Source organism: Phytophthora infestans, genomic scaffold (genome assembly GCF_000142945.1).
Source record: "Phytophthora infestans T30-4 supercont1.7 genomic scaffold, whole genome shotgun sequence".
Lineage (NCBI taxonomy): Eukaryota > Oomycota > Peronosporomycetes > Peronosporales > Peronosporaceae > Phytophthora > Phytophthora infestans.
The window spans coordinates 2496467-2502466 of record NW_003303752.1 but is presented as its reverse complement, the minus strand read 5'-3'; positions in this window follow the sequence as shown (position 1 = coordinate 2502466).

Sequence of the window (6000 nt, the reverse complement as noted above, 5' to 3'; positions counted from 1 at the left end):
TATATGATCGGATACGCATGGCGTATCGGGACGATGAGGCTGTCGCGCCTATCGTCAAGTTCCTTAAGGCCGGAACGAGCGCGAAGTCCGACTGGCTCTCGTCGCGACAGCGCTCACGGCTTCACCGATATGAGTTGAAGGAGGGCCTCCTCTATTATCGGGTGGAGCCCACTGATCCTCCACGGGTGGTCGTACCCAACGACGAGGATCTGAAGTTCGACATCCTCGCGGAGGCGCATGACGCGCCCTCCAGCGGCCACTTGGGCCGCGAGAAGACCTTTCTGTCGGTCTCTCAGTCCTTCTGGTGGACCCACATGTACAAGTGGGTTGCCCGGTACGTCAAGACATGTGAAACATGTCAGCGGGTTAAACCCGCAGGGCACTCTTCGGCTCCACTACAGAGCCTGCCCGTACCGGCTGATTGTTGGAAGTCGATGAGTCTTGACTTCATCTTTGGGCTTCCCGCCGACGGACACGGCAACACCGGAATTTTGGTGTTCGTGTGTCGGCTGAGCAAGATGGTACATCTTGCTCCAGTTCCCGTCACTGTGACGGGCGAACAAACCGCAAGGCTGTTCGTCGATGGCGTGTTCCGCTATCACGGTCTCCCGGAGACGATTGTCTCGGACCGAGACCCGCGGTTCACTGCTGCGTTTTGGAAAACGCTGTTCCCTTTACTGGGAACTCGTCTGCAGATGTCCACTGCGGATCATCCGCAGACAGACGGCCAAACAGAGCGCGTCAATCGAGTGCTCGAGGACACTCTGCGCAGTGTGTGCGCGGCAGCGCCACGTACGTGGTCGACGCAGCTTCCAGTTGTTGAGTTTGCGCTCAACAACGCGGTGCACGCGTCCACGGGGTTCACGCCGTTCTACTTGAACGGCTTCCGCCACCCCAGAGTGCCTCTCACTCTTCGAGGAAACACTGACTCCTCTATTCTAAGTGGGGGAGAGGCTCGGAAAGCCCTTTCCTCCCAGGTCTCGGATGTGAGGCCAGTTTCGCTGCGGAAACAGGTGGAATCCTTTATGGATACCAAGCTGAACATTGTCAGCAGGGTCCGCGATGCCATGGCAGCGGCCCAAGATAAACAAAAGGAGTACTCGGACAAACAAGGAAGAGGAAACTTAAGTATATTTGAGATTGGTGACTTAGTGTTACTAGACACGAGGAACCTACCTCTAGACACTGTTAGCTCTGTCGGCAGCAACAAGCTGAAGCACCGCTTCATCGGACCTTTTGCAGTCCTGGCCAGACATGGTGCGTCGTACACCATCGACCTTCCAAAGTCAATGGCGACGCACCCGACGTTCTATGTCGGACGTCTTAAGCGGTACTTTGACCCGCAGGGGGTTGCTGACTCGCAGACCCCCCTTGACCCAGCTCCTCGAAGCGAGGGCCGGTCACAGTCGTCGACGAGGGCGTCGGAGCAGGCACCCAAGCCTCGGTCGGGACGGCAAGGCTGCGGTCAAGACCGTACGCCGGAGGGGCTCCATACGAACGGACCCCGGCGCCATACGCCGAGTACGCTGAGTACGCCGGGTACGCACCATACGCGTACGTCTGGGAGTGTGCCGCAGGCGGCTCCGGACGTGGCAACAAAGCCTCGATCCGTCGGATCATGCGAAAGGCCTCGTCCAGATCGGACGAAGAGGCCCGGCGGTCCACCCGCAGGTGCAGGCTCGCGACCTCTCGCTCCACCAGGTCCAGGCGACCCGCAAGACGAGCGAGCTCGCCCTGATTCCCGGCCTGGGCGGCAGCATTACCGCCAGTCCCAAGGCCAAGTGCAATCTCAAGCACGAGGAGACGTTGACGGAGGCGGTCAACCTCAGGGTCCCGTGTCGGACCCGCAGTCGGAGCACTCGAACGAGAGTGGCTCTCGGGAGGCGCCGAGTACTCGTACTCGTACGAGGGCACCTCCGCCCCTGCTTGACCGGAATGGAGAAGTCCACTTCCACGTGGAGCGGATCCTCCAGGAGCAACGGTGTCGCGGGAAGCGACAGCTCCTCGTGAAGTGGAGGGGTTATGCCCACTCCGAGAACTCGTGGGAGCAGATTGAACGGCTCCTAATTGACTGCCCGAAGGCTGTCGCAATCTGGGAACAGAAGCGGCGGCAGCTTCATAAGTAGTCCGGGGCTTCTTGCCCGAACGGGGTACGGATGATGAATACATACCGTACCCGCGCTCATCGTGAGCGCTAGAAGCCGCGCGCTTCAGGATGTCCCTTGGCAGCATACGCTTGCTGATCAAGTGGGCAAACCTCACACGAAGATCACGCTGGTCCAGGATGTGGGACAGCTGCTGATCTTCATGGAGTTCCCATAACTCCGTGGGCGAGTACTTGAGAGTCTCCACCCACGCCCAGAACATGTCCTCACAAGAACTCCATGTGGGACAGTTCTCGGGCATAACCCAGGGGTATCCCCAAACAGGATAGAGACCACCCCGGGTCTCGGGCTTCTTACGACAAGTCGTGAAGTCCTTAAGGGGAATGCGGTGTGGCGCGAGAAGCACACACCGAGCAGCCTCCACGTTGTCGACGAACAACTGTTCTTTCTGAACAAGGGCTCGTTCATAGATGCCCCTAGAAGTGTGGCCGCCCACAAGGCCACGAGGAGCGACGAGAAGCTCTAAGAAGAGGTCAGCCCCAGAGCTCTCCTCGGGAGGCCAATACCCTCTTGAGTTGATGGCAGCTCCCTGGCTGACGGGTGCCGCCACCGAACCCCCACGCACACGCTGGGCAGCTTGGAAATCCTCCTGCTGCTGGTCGAGGTCATTCGAGACCTCCCGGGGCTCAACAATGGCACCCTCCTCTTCCTCTTCTTCCTCCTTCTCCTCCTCTTCATCCGAGGAGCCGAAGAGACTCTGATAGGAGCGTCGAGTCTCCTTCTCCTCGCGGAGTGGAGACTTAGAGGCGGTACGCTTCTTTGAGGGCTTGGCGCCTTCGGCTTTAGAGGCCTTAGCGCGCGCAAGACCCTCGGCAAGCGAGAGACGTTTGCGACGATTCTCTTCCTCATCGCCACCGGCTTTGGGAGCGCCCTTAGCCTTAACGGCCGGACTCTCAGAGCGCACAGAGGTCCTAGGACTGTGATCACCGTGATCACTAGCGGGCGACTGCACGCTGCCTTCTTTGTGCTCACTGGGCACTGGGCTGTGCCCTCCCACAGAGCCCGCAGGAGCATCCTGAGTGCTCTCGGACTCGGCATCGTCTTCACTGCCCGAGTTGAACTCGCGTTCTACGAACCGAGGGTTCGGACGGTTGTCTGAAGACGAGGGCGACGGACTGCGGCGCCTGCTTGCGCGCTTGTCCGCAGCCGCGTCACCCGAGGAACCGATCGCCTCGGAGGCCACCTGAGTAGCCTCCTTAAGTGCAGAGCCTTTGCCGTGAGGCTTAGTGCTCTTGGCCTGCGCCTTACCGGCTGCAGCCTTGGAGCGTGTCTTAGCACCGCTCTTAGCAGTGCCACGAGGCATGTTAACGGTCGAAGTGGAGACCTTGACGAAGAGCGCACAGGTTTCTGCTCGAGGCTCTAACTGTGAAGTAAGCCTCCGCCGCGCTCGCGCGGCCGAGTCGATGGTTTTCGACTTTGAGAATGAGAGTTTGTGACGAACATCTCTTCATTCTGATTGGTCGGTAAACCGAACCTAAGTGGGGGAGGATGTAACGGGGTACGTAGCACTAAGTGTACCCTGGTTACATGAAGTGTGACACTTCACACTTCAGGAGTATGACATGTCATACTCCGGGATATTTGGTACAAGGTACCAAGGTCATTCAAAACCAACCATTGGTTAAATGACATTGCATTTCTATAGGTAACTGATAGTTTGTATTAACCTCAAACTTAACCTACCTATAAATATACTCAGTTTACAATCTACCTTATTTAGGTCACTTCGCTCTCTTTAATTAAAGAGGGGGCCTGTGAACTGCCGTTCACTGAGAGTTTGTATACTCTCGGAAGATAACTTCCTCTAGCGCAAGGTGCTGTGTGACCCCGTCACATATTCCGTAAGACACATTAAATTGCGCTATGTCGGCGTCCATCATTACAAACTTTGGATCAAAATCGACTCCATACACATCGATACATACTCGCTTTACGTAGCGAATGCACCATCTGATGTGTCTCGTGCGCTTTTGCGAAGGGCAAAAGTACACCATCGGGTAGGAGTGCCCACCGAGATCCGAAAATCCGAATGCGAACACGACATAATCATTAATCGCCATATTGTGGGTACTGGTAATGTGAAGAATTGTCCTGTAGTTGGGGTTGTTTTGCACATCGATGTAGTTTATATCCATCTTTAAGCATGTCGTACCTACGCGTAGTGGATAGGTTTTTGAGCCATCCCAAAGATGCCGGGATCGAAATTCGGTTGCGAATCGCAGAGGATCATGATTGATGTGTCTGATAGAGTTTGGATGTGTAGCTGGTCATAGAGTCGACCGTCGCAAAGATCAATTAGTGGTGCTATGGAATCCTTGGGTTCTTCCGACGCCAGTTCTTCACAAAGTCGGAAATTTGTGTGTTCTTAGGAGTAGGGCCAGATATCTCGTTCTTGTCTACTAAGGTGCACATCAGTGTGTATAATCTAGCGGATGTAGTTTTCTCCCCGGCACTTAGACTTTCCATCATATAGCGTTTCATTTCACGAGTAAGCTTGCGTTCTACGGGAGTTAAAGGAGCGTTATGTTCCTGATGTGTGCGCCATGCTAAAAGACCTCGCACAAATCTGACGACAGGCACAACTTGAACTTATATCGACAAGGACAGGGAAGGGGTGGTCCAGCCACGCCATTGTCATGCTCCTCGACAATGGCGTTCCTCTTGCTGGTATTTACAGCGTGTCGAGCGACAGGGGACTAGTTTGGAACGCATTGAGTGGCCACAGCGATGTAGAGCATAGTCGCTGTTAAATATATGGTCCATTGCACAACCAACTTGATTACTTTTGTCGACGGGTGTGACAGTAGACCTGTACGGAATCTAAAACACTACTTTACTAACGTGTCTGTCTGTCGGTGACTCCGTCCATAGCACAAATACGCATTTCTCACTGAGCAAAATGCTGCCGAGCGAAGCGAAGGCGGCCCCGGTCACTTGCCGATATTGAGTCAAATCTTAGGATAAATACTACTGAATACTACTACCGCCCGCTGATTGGCTAATATATTTGCGCTTCTTTCTTTCCGCCCCATTTCGAAAAGCGGAGCGGCGGCGACAGACAACGGACGGCGCGTGCGATTGCTGGACGAGCGCCGAACGGGAGCCCGAGGCAACGTCTGTAGCGGTATATAGGTATGTAAGTCTGTCTGAGGATAGCGCTAATACGTGCATTCTACTGGCTGCCGAGTGCAGCGAAGGCAGTCGTAACTAGCTAAAACTGACATTTTGCGCTGCTCACATTTTATGTGTCGACATATCGTACTTAAAAGCACGGGGGCTTAAATTTCATTTTGCCCCCATTTTCAGCCGCGGAGCGCCACTTCACGCAAAGGGCGCTGCATGTGTGCGCATTAGTTAGCATTAGTAGGCCGCGTCGGTCCATGCGCACGCAACGTATGGTTACACAATCTGTTAATAGAAATTGTGGGCCCTGGTGGCCCATATCGAGTCTTGAATAGTCCTCTCGGTACTTTTGTTTAAAATATGAGGTTTTAAGCTTCGTAGTAATTTTATAATAGTTTTACTTACAAGATTGTTCTGCTTATACTATTATAATTTCCTGTAAATATGTGCTTGCGATATTTGTAGTATTACACATGATTGTGGTAGATAAAAATACACAACTTTACTACTAATACTAAATACTTAAAACTTTTATAGTGTATAGTGGCCTCCCACCCTTCACCCCCACTCCACCGCCCCGAAAAGAAAAATCGTCTTCCTTTGTATTTGCGCGTGTAGTGTGCGACCTTTAGAGAGTGCCCTTTTATCAACACGATACGTAGCGTACCTTCAAGCCACTGGAAGTAGTAGTTGTGATTAAATTAGCGCGGAG